Raw genomic sequence first — 16,822 nt, 5'->3', positions numbered from 1 at the left:
TTTAAAATCACAACACTACTTACCTCCCCAAACCCACTCTGTTTACAGAGCCTTTGTCTTCTTTTTCTATTTTTTTCCCATCACTTCTCATTTTCTCATATCTTTTATAATGTATGTATTTATTATGTAGTATTCCTCCCCTCCTCCCAAAATATAAGCTCCACAAGGGCAGGGATTTTGGTTGTTTGGTTCACTGCTCTATCTTTAGTGCTTGGGACAGGCAGTACCTGCACATGGTAGCTATTCACTACCTATTTACTCAATGAACAAATGAATACATGTTAGCATATTTCTGAATCATCACACACCTAATCTATCACGTTCAATCTCAAAGGAACAGATACAATTTAAAGCAAACAATATTCATCAGGAAACAGCTATATCCAGGTATGTAGAGTATAGAGACAAGTCCATGAATTTCAAAACTAGCCTGACATTTCTGGGTATGTAGTCAGACTTTGAGCGATGCTTGTGCACTCACCTTCTTTTTTTCCTTTTCTTTTTTTTGGAAGAGAGAGGTGGAAGGAGGGGGAGAGGGAGAGAGAGACTCCTAAGCAGGCTCCATGCTAGCCTGACACAAGGCTTGATCTCACAGCCCTGAGATCATGACCTGAACCGAAGTTGAGAGTTAGATGCTTAACTGCCTGAGCCACCCAGGCTCCCTTTTGCATTCATTTTTGAAAAAGAAATGCACTATAAGCTGAGAGTTTCCATCAGTGATAAAACTAAGACATGAGAATTAAGATGTACCCCCAAGAATAAGCCTTACTATTGCCCCGGAGAAGTTTAGTATGCTTAGTACCCATGTTCCTTCTAATGTAATTAAATTATCAACTATTAGCAACATTTTTGTATAAAAGTGGCTGGTTAAAGTTACTTAGGGGCATCTGGCTGGCTCAGTTGGTGGAGCATGTGACTCTTGATCTCAGGATTGTAAGTTTGAGCCCCACGTTGAGTGTAGAGTTTACTTAAAAAATAAATAATAGGGTGGCTCAGTCCATCAAGCATCTGCCTTTGGCTCAGGTTGTGATCCCAGGGCCCCGGGATCTAACCCCACATTGGGCTCCCTGCTCAGAAGGGAGTTTGCCTCTCTCTCCCTCTGCCTCTCCCCCTGCTCATGCTCTTTCTCTCACTCTCTCTCTCTCAAATAAATAAAATCTTTAAAAATAAATAAATAAATAAAACCTTAAAAAAAAGGTGGATTTCGGGTTACTATTGACATAGCAGGGCTAAGCCTAATCTGAGATTCAGATTTGCCTGGATTCATGAGCCTGAGCCTTCCAGGTTCTTAGGATGAATTGCAGGGTGGGAGTCTGCTAAGAAGAGATCAGAGATGGGGCAGAGGAGAAGGATAGAAAAGTACTAAACCCACGCCTGACTATAGGGACTAGGTCTCAGGGCTATGGAAAATCATCTATGATACATTTTTATTTTTTATTTTATTAAGTAGACTCTACTACCAATGTGGGGCTAAAATTCATGACTCCAAGGAGATCAAAAGTTGCATTCTCTACAGACTGAGCCAGTCAGGTGCCCCTCATAGAAAAATGTCTATGACAAAAGGCTGAAGGACCTGTTTTCTGAGGGGTGTTGTGAGACAGGAGACACAGGAACTGCATAGATTTCTACTTCATGAGGCATAGCACCAAGAGGAGGATATGAGACGATAACACCCCCTGGACTACGATAGTGTCAGGAAGAAAGACTTTGATGCTTTGTGGGAGGCACTGGATATGTAGGGGCACCCAATGGAGGGGCCACAGTAACAGGCAGAACATCAGGAAGAACATCTGGAGGCCTATTTGTGAATACATGTGAGATACTCTAATGGGGACTCCAGAACCTCTCTGAAGGAATTTTGTAGGCCCTAGAAGTTCAGTGTCAACAGAAGCAGTGAGCTAGTACAATCTAATGTGACTTTACCCATTCCCACAGATTAGTGAATTTTGAGGAAATTTACATTGCCACTGGGGGCGGGGCAAATTGAGGCACTATACTTAGTGGGTCGAACACTGGGCTGAGGAAGGGATAGAGGTGTTGGTGGTCATTTTGGTCATTAACTAGCTGGGTTACCTTGGGCAAGTCAAGAATCTGAACTTAGACTTGAAAGGGTCTTTGAAGTTGATTAGGGCCAGCCTCCTTCCTCCAACTCACAGTGACAAAGACTACGATTTGGAGGCTGTATGTTCTCATATCAGGAACTTCATTTTTATGTTCCATTGTGGATTGCCTCTTTTTATTTATTTCATTAATCTCCTTTGTGCCTTCGAGAGAAACACTTAGATTAACTACTCTTTTGGGGAAGGTATTTAGTGGGATAAGAACACTCTTTGGACTTAGACTGCCAGATTTTAAATTCCTTTTTTTTTTTTTTTAAAAGATTTTATTTATTTGACAGAGAGAGAGAGACAGCCAGTGAGAGAGGGAACACAGGCAGGGGGAGTGGGAGAGGAAGAAGCAGGCTCCCAGCACGGAGCAGGGAGCCTGATGCGGGGCTCGATCCCAGAACCCTGGGATCACGCCCCAAGCCGAAGGCAGACGCTTAACGACTGAGCCATCCAGGCACCCCCAGATTTTAAATTCCAATTCCTCCACTTCCTATGTGACCTTCATTAGGTTACTTTTCTAAGTTTCAACTTCCTCATCTGTAGAATGGGCAAAAAAATAGTACCTACCACATGGGATTATTATTAATATACTATTATCCCACCTGATATACTTTCAAATATCTAAAAACAGTCATATTTTCCCTCGATTTTCATTTCTTCAGGTTAAATATTTCCAAGTCCTTAAAATATTGTCCAGGATGAATTGTTTACAGAGTCTTTGTCTTCTTTCTTTGGATACCCCCAGTCTGTCAGTGTTTTTCTTAAATGTAGCACCCAAACTAAAAAACAGTATTTTTATGTGCAAAATACAGATGATGATGAAATCATTCCTTCCAGTGATCTAGACCTTAACCAGCCTGTACTTTAAATATCTCAGTTTATCACACATAAAATATACGAATACCAAATAATGCCTGCTATATCTACCTTCCATGGTTTCTGTAGGAGAAACCGAGATGATATATGTATGTCAAAGTACTATGAAAAATAAAAAAGAAGTGAAAGTGTCAGCCATTATTTTATACTGTTTTTCATTAAATAGGGAACAAAATTATGATAGGTATGACCTATCAGTTACAAAAAATAAGTAATAAAACTTACTGCAGTCCTAATGTTCACATAGAAAAAGGAAATTTTATTTTATTTTGGAGGGGTTATTTTTAAATTTTTAAATTTTTATTTTTAATTTAAATTCAATTAATTAACATATAATGTATTATTCGTTTCAGAGGTAGACGTCAGTGATTTAACAGTCTTATACAATACCCAGTGCTTATTTCATCACATGCCCAGCAACCCTGTTTGTTTCCTATGATTAAGAGTCTCCTATGGTTTGTCTCCCTCTCTGAATTTGTCATTTTATTTTTTCCCTGATGATTCCATTTTGTTTCTTAAATTCCACATATCATTGAGATCATAAAATTGTCTTTCTCTGATTGACTTATTTTACCTTCTAGTTCCATCTATGTTATTGCAAATGGCAAGATTTCATTTTTTGATGGCCGAGTAGTATTCCATTATATATATTATATATATAATGTGTATATATATAATATATATTATATATGTGTGTATATGTATTTTATATATGTACATATATACATATACATACATATACAACACACACGATATCTTCTTTATCCATTCATCTGTTGATGGACATCTTGGCTCTTTCCATGATTTGGCTATTGTGGACATTGCTGCTGTAAACATTGGGGTGCAGGTGCCCCTTCGGATCACTACCTTTGTATCTTTGGGGTAAATAACCAGTAGTGCAATTGCTGGGTCACAAGGTAGTTCCATTTTTAACTTTCTGAGAAACCTCCATACTGTTTTCCAGAGTGGCTGCACCAACTTGCATTCCCACCAACAGCATAAGAAGTTTCCCCTTTCTCTGCATCCTTGCCAACATCTGTCATTTCCTGACTTGTTAATTTCAGCCATTCTGACTGGTGTAAGGTGGTATCTCACTGTGGTTTTCATTTAGATTTCCCTGATGCCAAGTGATGTCGAGCACTTTTTCATGTGCCTGTTGGCCATTTTTATGTCTTCTTTGGAGAAATGTCTGTTCATGTCTTCTGCCCATTTCTTGATTGGATTATTTGTCCTTTGGGTGTTGTGTTTGATAAGTTCTTTATAGATTTTAGATACTAGCCCTTTATCTGATAAGACATTTGCAAATATCTACTCTTATTCTGTCGGTTGTCTTTTGGTTTTGTCAACTGTTTCCTTTGCTGTGCAAGAAGCTTTTTATCCTGATGAAGTCCCAATGGTTCATTTTTGCCCTTGTTTCCCTTGCCTTTGGAGATGTGTCTCGCAAGAAGTTGCTGTGGCCGAGGTCACAGAGGTTGCTGCCTGCGTTCTCCTCCAGGATTTTGATGGATTCCTGTCTTACATTTAGGTCTTTTATCACCCATTTTGAGTCTCTTTTTGTATATGGTGTAAGAAAATGGTCCAGTTTCATCCTTCTGCCTGTGGCTGTCCCAATTTTCCCAACACCGTTTGTTGAAGAGACTGTCTTTTTTCCATTGGATATTCTTTCCTGCTTTGTTGAAGATTAATTGGCCATAGAGTTGAAGGTCCATTTCTGGGTACTCTATTCTGTTCCACTGATCTATGTATCTTATTTTGTTCCAGCACCATACTGTCTTGATGATCACAGCTTTGTAATAGAGCTTGAAGTCTGGACTTGTGATCTCACCAGCTTTGGTTTTCTTTTTTAACATTCCTTTGGCTATTCGGGGTCTTTTCTGGTTCCATACAAACTTTAGGATTATTTGTTCCAGCTCTGTGAAAAAAGTTGATGGTATTTTGATAGGGATTGCATTGAATGTATAGATTGCTCTAGGTAGCACAGACATTTTAACAATATTTGAAAAAACAAAATTTTAGACTGCGAAATATTTAGTAAGCCTAAACCATTTTTTGTTACATGAGGTGATTATCTAAGACGTAATCTCACTTACATCAAAAAGTTTTTCCTGTGAAGCATACAACCTCTGACAACATTCACCTTCTATCTGAGATAGTTTCATTTCAATCTCTGGTTTCTCTGATATACATGTTTTAGTTTTTATTTTTTGAGGGAGCTCTATGCCCAACGTGGAGCTTGAACTCATGACCCCAAGATCAAGAGTTGCAAGCTCTACCAACTGAGCCAGTCAGGCATCCCTCTTTAGTGATACTTTTTTCTTGAAAAATTATCTATTTCTCAAAAAACTGAACTTGATATTGAAACAAGTGGAGAGGAAGTTTTGTGGTTGGGAGCTGTGTTTGTTAATATTCAATAAGTAGATTTAGTTCTGATTTAATAAATAGAAACCTAAAAGGAAAATGTATAAAACCAGAGAGATTACATTGCATTGGCTTTTTTCATAGTTATTACTCATTATTCTTTAGCTAAATATAAACTTCCAAAATTATAGCAGTGGCCATTTATCCTTCGCTTCTTAGTCTGTTCGAGCTGCCGTAACAGAACACCACAGACTGCGCGGCTCAAACAATAGAAATGAATTCTCTCACAGTTCTGGAGGCTGGAGTCCAACATTCTGAGGCCTCTTGTCTTGGCTTGTGGGTGGCCACCATTGCACTGTGTGCTCATGTGACCTCTTCTTTGTGGGTGTGCTAGGGGAGAGGGAGAGAGTAAGCTCTTTGGCGTGTTTTGTTTTGTTTTAATAAGGACAGTCTTTCTCCTGGATCAGAGCCTTCCCCTTAGAAGCTTAAACTCTGTTACTTCTTTTGAGGCTTTATCTCCAAATATAGCCACTTTAGGATTAGGGCCTCAATATATGAATTTTGTGGGACACATATATTTGTCCTTAACATCTTTCAACTTTTCTCATTTTCTTTTACCCCTTTTGGAGAAGTTAAATCACATCATTTGTGCCCTAAATATACAAACCGAATTCCACTTAGATAATTTTTTATAGGAGCCATTACATTGTCTTAGCCAGAATTTAAGAGATTAAAGGGTAGTTTCTTCTCTTAGACTTCACATTCTAGGGCCAGAGAGGGATAAACCAACAATCAGAATACAACATGCTATGGGTCATTTTGTAGCATAAGTGGAGAAGACCTTATTTTACCTGGTTTTCATTAGCATCTTTCCATGGTACGTCTGATCTTTGTCTTACTTGGGACCCTCACTTACTTTTTTTTCCCCCTAATCAGCCTGGATCTCAAGGTTAGTAATTTTAACAAATTTACCTACATCCTCAATTCCCTTGGCTTGTCATTGTTTTGCTCCTCCTGGACAGTTTATTCCTAATTTTGGATTAATTCACTGATCTGCTTTCTTCTCCCAGGCAGATAAGCCTGAGAGTGAAGAATTATGCTAATTAACTATTAAAATTGGTAGTTTTCAGCCTTAGCAGGCACTTTAGCACTGTTAAGACAAACCTCTAATTTGTCTGTAGCTAGCTCCCCTTCTCTAGACAGTGTCTGATGAACACCCTATCATACTTCCTAAATTCCTTATCTCTTTCCTGTAGACTATTTTGCTTGATACTTTACAAAGTTGTTCTCAGATATTAACTCCTTCAATTTCCGTGCTAAGGCTCTGCATAAATTAAGGCTAACTCCAGCCCTATAGCCCAAGCAATTTTTGCTAGTTTTCATCCTTGCTTTTCATTCCAGAACTCCTTTATTTTTCATCTAGTTTCTGTTCTTGATATGGCAGTTGGACTTGACAACAGATTTCTGCTTCCCAATTTCTGTCCCTTGGCACAAAATAATCTCCAGGATTTCAACTAACCCTGGAATCCCCTACTCTTGGAATGTTCCAGGACTCAACTGTTGGACTTCTTTTCTCTATTTATATTCACTCCTTGGTGATCTCATCTAATCTTATGGCTTTAAATATACTCTCCACATGCTGATGACTCCCAATTTTATTTCTCCAGCTCAGAGATCTTCCCTGAACTCCATACTTCTCTACCTAACTCAAAATTTCATTTGGGTATTAGATGCCATCTCAAATGTAATGTGCTCAAAATCAAGCCTCTCCAAGAGGACACTTTTGGGAGAAATGGATGGTCATTATTTTGATTGTGGTAATGATTTCATGGGTGTTCATCAATGGAAAACCTCACCAAAATGTACATTTAAAACTGTACAATTTGTTGTACATCAATTATATAGTTAGGAGGCAAGGGTAGGTCAATAGTTTGCTGACCTCAGTAATGCACTCTATTTGTAAATCTTATTTTCTTCAAATGATGTTTTACATATTCTTAAATGCTTTTTCCATTATTAATACTCTTTTGAAGAGAACAAGAATCAACTGAGTAAGCATAACTAAGACAAAGTTTCCAAATAGATTGGCTTATACTGTACTCAATTTGGGATTCTGTGAGATTAAATCCTTATTTCCTGTTATAATTCAGCCACATGGCATGCCAGAACTTTAGTAGTGTGCTAGTGGCAAAGGGAAGAGGCCAGGACTTCTGAGTCTGGTTCTCATTTTGGAAAAGCACCGTCTCCTTCACCCGAAGATGGTCCATAAAGCTTCCAGAACTGCATGGCTTTGATCCATCTCTGTACATACCCAAATATATAGAATTAGTGAGGTGGAGCAAGGCCAGAGGCAGTGGCAATCTTCAGTCAGGCAATTATGAATACTATACCATGCTGTGAGTACTACTTGGATCCTGAATCAAGCTTTTTGGGAGGAAAGATGGGAAAGAGGGTCTCACCCCAGGGAGGAAGGACTAGCAAGATAAGCAGACTATCATAGGCTGGAATTCAAATAAAGATTCTAATCCTAACTGGGCAAGTGGTGTTAAAAACCTGAGCACAAGCAAAAGATTTCATACAGATTGAGCAAACAGTGAGGATTTAGAGGTGCATAATCAATTCAGAGGTCACTTGACTGGGCAGTCACGTGCACTGGATATTAGATTTCTGGCAACAGAACTAATTTTAGAAAGCACCAAATGGTAGGTTTGAGCCTACCGTATTTGAAGATAACCTGGAAGTATGATGGAAGGCAAGAGAATTCCTATTGACTAAAGCCACACACATATAGGTTTTGCTCTTTCAACTTCTGAAATCAGTCCTAACCATGCAGATCCCAGTCTATTATAGTCATGTTCCTTTATTCCATAGGTCTTTAAAGCTTTGAGTCCCCACCAAGCTCTCTATTAAGTTGCACATATGCTCAGAAGGGTTAAGTTCCCTATCCAGGTAACTGGATAAGGTCCCTGGTTTTAACTAGTAGTTACCTACTTTGGTAATATAAAGGTATTACCTGGTATGTTAGCATTCACAAAGCATAAGGCTAAGAGTCTAACAGCCCAAACCTCCATTGTGTGAATGAAAAACATCATCCAGATCTACTAGAGGTTTTTCATTTTAATGGAAGCTGATGTTAGTTAGAACATTTAAGGTTTCAAGCTTAATTCCACTAAATTTTACCTTTTTAGTCCTGACTCATTCAAATGTGGACTCTGCAGAATCAAATGGACTAAATTATGTGACTGCTATACGACTTCCCACTGAAAAAAAAGTCAAGTTTTAGGTAATTCGAATGACCCAGTTACCCCAAAACACTTCAGTCTCATCTTCCACCTTATTTGTCCCATATCTAATCACCCAACTGATACCCAAATTATCAATTCATCACTCTAAGGTTCTGGAGCATACAGTCTTTGCTTAAAGTATTTATGCCTAAAAAATTATATTTCTCACATCCAAGTTGGTTTTGATTCAAATCTACTTGTTCAGTTTCCTCAGATATTAAGTATTTTGCTCTCCCACAGTACTTTATAGCTTGCCTTTGATTTTTGTCATTTTGTACCACTATTTTTTAAGATTTTATTTGACAGAGGGAGACAGCCAGCGAGAGAGGAAACACAAGCAGGGGGAGTGGGAGAGGAAGAAGCAGGCTCCCAGTGGAGCAGGGAGCCCGACGTGGGGCTCGATCCCAGAACCCTGGAATCATGACCTGAGCCGAAGGCAGACGCTTAACAACTGAGCCACCCAGGTGCCCCCATTTTGTACCACTATTAACAGAGGACATAAGAAATGTTTTACCTCTGACCTCCTCAGTAGAGTCCAGTAGAGTGCAATACATAAACACATTAACTTGATTTGGATTATATCAACTAAAGAAATGTGACATTACCAGATCAACTGCAACAGAAGGGAGCAAAAACAGAACTGAAGGAAAAGAGGTCAGAGTGCTCCAAAGCAAATTTTATTTCATAACTTGTTTTGAACTTATGTTTGCCAGCTTTGACAAAAGGATAGACACTTTTCCCTGAAAATTTTGTGCAGACCCCACTTTTATCATCGTCCGTCTAACATTTACTGTGCAAACAAGTGCCAAGTAGGTAGCCAAGGTAACTAGGCACTTAAGACCTTGGGATTGAAAACGATCTTATAGAAACACTGGTTAATACATACAGATGCACGCATGTTTGTTTTTTGAACAATAGATGCAACTAAGAACAAGGTCACTAATCTGAAGCCACTTTAACTTGGGAGTTTATAGTGTTGAGGAATTACAATTTTAGTAACTAATATCTTGCTAAATCACTTCACTTCATATACACTATGCCACTGATCTTCATGTTTCTCTAAGTGACTGTCTAAAGCAATACTTTCACCATTTCTTTTGGTAACATCAAGATACCATTATGCCAAGTGGCTTTTCCCATTGCTGGATTTCATCAAGCCTTAAGGCCCCATTAAAAGGACCACACCCTGGTCTTAGTTTAGATACCTCACACTTCCTACCAAAAGACTGGTTTAGATTTCCTGCAGAAAACTTGCAGTTCATTCTCCTACATTTTTAGGTGACTGTGTATGGTCACTGCAATTCCTTGCACCTATAATTTAATAGTATGCAGGGACACAGAATACTCAATCTCTATGTAGTGGCATTAACACCTTATATTTTAAGTTTGGCCGCAATAAACTTTTTCCAATGTGCTTTTTGTACACATTTTAACATTTGAGCAAATTCACTCGGTATCCTGCCCAATAACGCAACATGCTTGTCAGTCTCATGAATCTCCTCTGAGCTGCATGGGTCCAAAATTGAATTTTCACTAAGACAGGAAAACATTTTAGGGAAAAGGACAGCTCATTATGATAAGCTGACAAAAATACTATTATTGCGACTGACACGCAAGTATGGACTTAGAACTTATTCATGCAGCTATTTAGGGAAAATGATCATGCACGGGGCCCAAACATCTTGGCTGGATCAGATGCTATTACAGTCTACACTAAATCCATTCTGTGCAATGTTCGCCTACTTTAAACTCCCTGATCTTTCCCCATGACCCATAATTATGCTGTGCTCTCTTCATTTTCAGTATTCTACATTTTCCACATTGAGCATCTTTTCAAATTACAATTACATTAGGACCAAATATTCCATGATTCAGTAATCACTGATCATTCTGACACTTCATATTTTTCTCACCCTAATAATAGGCAGTCTCTCCATTTTGTTCACCATTAACCCAGTAATATTTAGTACTCTACAAAAAGCCAACATGATCTGTACTTATTCTGCGATACTGCCACACCGTGTCATCTCTCCAAAAAAATCCTAAGGATTTTCCCACAATACTCTGTAAAGTTTCGCTCAGCTTTAATTACAATCACACATTTTAAATATAAACAAGTGACCAAAGGTAAAGCATTTAGAATGATCTGATTACAAGTCTGGTTAACTGAAACAAAGACTTCTCCATAAAAAATAGATTGTTTTCTATGCATTCCTGTATTTAAAATAGAACTAGATCTACAAAATAATCTGACTAACAGGTTGTTACTAGGGCAGTGCGACAAAAGTAAAAGGAAATGGTTCAATTCTAATGGATACATTAGATCTGATGCTGCTTCATAATCTGTTTACAAAAATAAAAATCAATATATTGTCTTCATTTGTAGGTTTCCTTCCCATGTCAGTAAAATGAAGAGCTTTTCCTTTTTTCATACAAGTAAATCTCGTGGAATTAGCCCTAGAAAAGGAAAAACATTTGAGATTTACAAGACTATTAACATTAGAAGAGCAAAAGAATTTTTAAAAATATCTTTGTCCTTATAATGGTCTATCTCAGAAGCCAGATCCGTATTAAATTTTCTCAACAGATATTCAGCTTCGGGATAAGGTCATCATAGATGAAGACCAAGGACAAAATACTGACCATTAAATAAAAAACTTCCACTCACAGAAATGGGTTATACCTCAGGAAGGTTACTGCAAACTGGCCTCTTTCCATGGGCAGACAGCGACCCCTCACTGTTGGCAAAGAAAAAAACCCAACACAAAACCTATAAATACATCATTGTGAGGTAGCAGCTTTTCCCCTACAAGATTTATAACCTAACAAAATTCTCATTTATAAAATCCAAACAACGAAGCTTTTTTATTTCTGCACGTGGGTCTTATCTCAGAAGCCGAATCCGTACATGCTTTTCTTCAGGTAGTCAGCTTCGGGATAGGTTTCATCATTGATCAGACCATAATCCATAGGAAATGTTAAAAAGGGAAGTACTGTACTAGAAACACTATAGATTTTGTAAACTACGCAACTTACTTTAAAGCAAGGTTGCTTGTCAGTGACATTTATAGCTCCGTTATTATTCATCAACCTCCCGGATGCTGTTCAAAGACAAAAAAAAAAAATTCACTTAAGCCTACATTATGGACTAAACATACTGAATCAAAGTACTAGCCCAACACATACCTGGGTAAGATTGTCAGGTTCCAGCCAAGTAATTTCCCAGCAAATATTCGCTCACGTGTTTTGGAATTTTCCTTTCCATCTATTAAGAAGCACATTTCAGTGATACATCATCTTTTCCTGTATATCAACAGGTTTCCTTCTTCAGTTTAAGAACTATGCTCTCAACCGTACTGACCTCAACATCTCCAGGTAACAGCTCCGTTACACCGAGAGCCAGTGTTCCAGCAGGAGCACAATATTTTGAAAACTAGGCATTTTCACAGAATGGCAGTTGAAGGTTTTCAGGACTAGAACCCTGCTTCTTCACTATTCTGGTTTGCACACAGCGCCACCTGGGCACAGCACAGCCCAATCTCACACAAGGTCGGGGACTGCCCATTTTCAACTCTTTCGATCTGCGACAAGAAAAAAAACCCAATCGTCTAATTAGTAAAGGCCTTATTCTCAACGTAAAACTAACTCTGCGCCCCAAATCCTGGGAATATGGTTGTTTCTCCGCCGCCGCCCAGGTTCCACCAGACGGGTGTGGGCGTTTATCAACTAGGCCGCGCGCTACGCTCGTGGCCATCCGCACCAGCCTCCGCGCGCCTCAACTCGAAGCCTGACGCCGCCGCCGCCACCACCCAGGGCACGGGGCGGTCCGGTTGCGTGTTTCCCACGTGCAATCTTCCAACCCACAGCGCACTAAGCTCAAACGTCTAAAATCTCACAGCGCCGCAGCGAACCTCAACCCGCCCCAACCCCGCCCGCCGGGTACTCGCCCACGACGCCCACTCACCTACTACGAGCACCGGCTCCGAGGTCCAGACGCAAAAGAGCGAGCTGCGCTTCCAGCAGTTCCCTTTATAGCCTCTCCCGAGTCAGACCGAGGTCGCCCCGCCTCCTCGCGTCTATTGGACGTGGGAGAGAAGGGGCGTGGCCGTTTCCTGAGGAGAGAGAGCGGGAGCGCGCGCGCGCGGGGGGGCTCTTTTCTTTCGGGGGCTGGTTCCGGGGCGTGGTGCGCGCGACGCCAGCCCGTCGTACGCTCGCGCAGTCCCCGGTGCGCGCCTGCTTCGCGTGGCGATCCGTCGCTTCCGAGTCTGGCTCTACGTGGCGCGGGAGTGGCGCCAGAATTCAAACTAACTGCTGCAGTTGGGAGGCGAGACTCCCGCCTGCTCCTGGCCAAGTCGGCCCAGAACAGATCCGCCGGCTCGAGGCCGGGAGTGGCCTTGAGTTTGGCAGCGCCGGGCGGCCTCAGCTTATGGTCCTCTCGAGAAGTCGGCTGGTTAGTTGGCCGGCGCCGGGCGGGAGTTGACGCCCAGCGGGCGCCGCACGCCGGGTGAGAGAAACTGGCGTGCGGAAGTGCTCGGTGAAAAAGTACGTGAAAGCGCCGCATTTCTCCTGCGGTCCACGTCGAGAGTACCGCGCCTCCGCAGAGAGCCGACCCGCCGCGCTGCACGCGGCCCGGCTGCGCCCCAGTGCGGGCGGCCCTGCCCTGCCCTGCCCTGCCCGGCCCACCCCACCCCACCCCACCCCGCGCTCCCTTGGGCCGGCACTGGGGTTGAGTTACATGATCAGCTCCTAGAATTCTCCCCGAGACAGCCAACCTGAGAGGTAAATACCCCATTTGGCAGAGGAGAAAACTGAGGTCCTAAATTAGCTAATTTGCCTAAACTCGCACAACTGAGAAGTTTTGCTGTTTTAAATTTCTTTGTGCCAAGTTCGTTAAAATGAATGCAGGAGAAAGTTAAATTTCAGATATATCTCCGAATACTATATACAAATAACTCTTTAAAAAATTAAGTAGCAATGATTGTGTTAATTAGTGTGTGTGAGCGAGTACGTCTTTATGCACACACAGCACACATGACATTTGAACATTCTAGCATTTGAAAATTCAGGTCTTCATGGCATTCGTTACTATTACTACTTATGTGTGGGTTTGCTTTTTGTCCTGCCCATGTGTAAGGAACACGGTTTTCTGTCAGGTTTTTATTGTTCTGCCTTAGAACAGTGTTCTGTCTGGCATAAAGTTGGTTGTCGGTAACGATTGGTTGAATGACTGAAAGAATATATGTGGTGGCCTTTTAGAAAATTAATTTAGAAAATTTAGAAAATTAAAGACCATACTGCAGATTAAAAGATAATAGTGAAAAGCAATTTCTGTAACAGGAACCTAAGTGATGAAGTACTTACCTGCCTAGGCATTATGTAGATTTTTTAACAGTATTTTGTAATGTAAATGTAAATTTGCATGTTCCTCATAGTGAAAAAACTAAAACAGTACAAAAGGATATAAAAAACAAAAATTTCCTTTCCATATCACTGGGAATCTCCCCACTGTTAACAGTAACCACTATTAGTAGTTTTTTACTTTCTATGCATGTACAAATCCATGTATATACTTCTTCATATTTCATATGTACAGATAAGATGTGGATACTTTGCTGCAACTTGCCTTGTCCCCTCATAAATCTAGATTACTTTCCATAGCAGTGCATATAGATGAATTTATTCTTGTTTATAGCCTGCATAGTATTCATTTGGATGTATGATAATTTATTTTCTCAGTTTCCAATTTTTCACTTTCAAATTATGCTGAATTTCAGATATAGTGAGTTTGTGAGAAGATCTGCAAGATCAATTTCTAGAAGTGAGTCACTTAAGTTTGTGATAGATACCGCTTAATTGTTCCTACCATCCTTCCATTCCTGCAAAATGATCATGCTGTGTTTAGATTTTGAAGGATGTTTTGCTAATTGAAAAACATACAACTTTTTGGGATGGCAATTATTACACATTCGAAATTGAAAACTATTAACTCTGTTATCTTTGAATCACTGCTGTATTGGAGACTACCAAAATCACCTGGTCAAAAGCAATATAAAACAATGATTCCCTACCCTGACTTATCAATTGAATTAGTTGGAGAGCTAAAAAATAATCAGATTTCTGCACCCTAACCTGCAACTACCAAAGCAGAATCTCTAAAAATGGAACCCAGAAAAGATTTCAAACAAGCATGTGGGCCATAACGTGAACCACAAATGCAAGTTGCATATGTAATTTTGAATAGTGTAGTAGCCACATTTAAAAAATAAAAAGGGTCCGAAATTACTTCAAATACATTTTATTTAACCCAATATAACCAAAATATTTTCATTTCAACATATGATTAGTAAAAGTTACTGAGATATTTTACATTCCTTTTTTGTATTCAATCCTTGAAATCCAGTGTGTATTTTACAGTCACAGCACATTTTGGCTTGATTGTCTACATTTCAAGTGCCTCGTTACCATACGGCAAGTGACTACTGTATTGGACAACACAGGTCTACAGTGATTCATATACACACAGAAGTCTGAGAACCACTGTTTTAGGGTAAGTGTGGCACTGCATACCTGAAACATCCCAGTCTTTAAAAAAAAAAACCTTCCATATTAAATTTTGATTTTAATAATTAACAAATGCAGAATGAAATGAATCCAGAACTTGCCTATTGACAAAACTGCCCTCTGTTGAACATGGGCAATGACTGTGAAGTGGGTACACAACTTATTCAAGGAGTTTATCTCATCAAGGAACAAAGAAAAATACTGGGAGATGAAGCCATCCGTCATTGGTCCTTAGACCTAAAACAGTCCAGCAAATTGCTATCAAATAGTGATTTAAGAAAGACCATATAAAGGTTAGAACTGAAATTAAGCATGTATGCTTGAGTATGCTAAAAATATGTTTTCATATTCTTAACACACTTTTAGATACAATAATCGTTTTAATAATTTTTCAGAAGAAATGTTCACTGAGCCCCTGGTGCAGGCCATGTGCTTCAGGGAAAGCTAATAAGAATACACAGAAGTCCTTGTCCTTCCTGAAAGAGTTTATAGTTTAGTAAGAAGTGTTAGGTTAGGTACCTCTGCTTTAAAAATTACTCATTAAAGACTTTTGGATAAGATCATAATGTGAACCAAATAGTGTTTTGGAGGAAAGATTAAAAGCAGAGTTTAGAAATTAATACAGTCATTTAGATGAGATATTGTGAGTGACGCCACTATAATTTTGGCCATGGTAATGGAAGGCAGGGAAGAAAACAACACACAGAACTTAGGTGCTGTTAGGTTCTTCTGCACATTAGCTCATGTAATCTTCAGAATAACCCTGGTATGTATTTTTAACCTTGTATAGATGGAAAAGTGAGACATAGAGATTTCAGTTAACTAACATTCCCAAGTCTCTCTTTCCCCAAATTCATGATGTCATGAAGGCATGATATTGCTGTGTTGAAGAAAGAAATAGGATGTGATGAGATGTGGGAGCAGCGTGGAGCCTGGGCAGCCAAGAGAATAGTAACTCCATTGAGAGGAAGCGGGAAGTCAGCTACTTATTTGGGAGAAGGGAAAAGATTCATTTTCACTTGTGTTAGATATGGGTGGAACATTGATGTACACATCCAATGGATCATCAGAAGTGTAGAAATGAAGCACACAAAAGAGGTCAGAGCTAGAGAAGGACAAATGACTGTAGAGAAGATGATTGACAAGTGTGGGGAGTAAAGAGCAGAGTACCTACCGCAGTAGCCTAGAACCAGTACCATAGTGTGTGTAGATACCCTACAGTAGACAACTTTTGAAAACACGTCAATACACACAAAGATCTGGATAGATAATGCATGAGAATAAAGTTCACTATTACAACTTCTGCTAAAATCATGATAGAAGTATGTATGCCATGTTAAGTAGCATAAGCATTACTCCAAAGCAGAAAAAAAAAATCAAACTTCAAAAATTAGAATATAAGAATCTTAGTATAATGTTCTTTTTTCCAGTTCCTAAACTGAACTAGTCAATAAACTAGGTTTGATGCAGAACAGACAAATGTGGGTTGAAGAAAATCTTGTGAATACTCTATGAAATAGTAAAGTGTTAAGTTCATGAAATAAAGAGCTTAAATAAGGGGAAAAGCCTTATATATGTGGAAACATCAAGGACAGTTTGATACAGGAGTCTAAAGTTCAGAGGAGAGGTCAGGGT

The 16,822-nt window shown here is 39.6% G+C and overlaps 1 long non-coding RNA gene and 2 other non-coding genes across 3 annotated transcripts; all 3 read right to left on the bottom strand.

Annotated features, from left to right (window-relative positions):
• Positions 1-2,349: 2,349 nt before the first annotated feature.
• Positions 2,350-12,718, bottom strand: LOC123792876 (uncharacterized). Its single transcript, XR_006779803.2, has 7 exons — positions 12,591-12,718; positions 11,988-12,207; positions 11,813-11,891; positions 11,663-11,727; positions 11,295-11,364; positions 8,523-11,083; positions 2,350-5,732 (listed from the first exon to the last, which is right to left on the bottom strand). It is a non-coding gene; the product is annotated as an uncharacterized LOC123792876 (long non-coding RNA).
• LOC123792967 (small nucleolar RNA SNORD50) lies at positions 11,176-11,246 on the bottom strand. Its single transcript, XR_006779831.1, has one exon. It is a non-coding gene; the product is annotated as a small nucleolar RNA SNORD50 (small nucleolar RNA).
• LOC123792974 (small nucleolar RNA SNORD50) lies at positions 11,513-11,582 on the bottom strand. The gene has a single exon (XR_006779835.1). It is a non-coding gene; the product is annotated as a small nucleolar RNA SNORD50 (small nucleolar RNA).
• Positions 12,719-16,822: the final 4,104 nt, after the last annotated feature.

The sequence above is a fragment of the Ursus americanus genome, chromosome 29, assembly GCF_024610735.1.
Source record: "Ursus americanus isolate L20-20 chromosome 29, mUrsAme1.1.p, whole genome shotgun sequence".
Taxonomy (NCBI): Eukaryota; Metazoa; Chordata; class Mammalia; order Carnivora; family Ursidae; genus Ursus; species Ursus americanus.
This window is presented reverse-complemented; position numbering and strand designations above follow the sequence as displayed.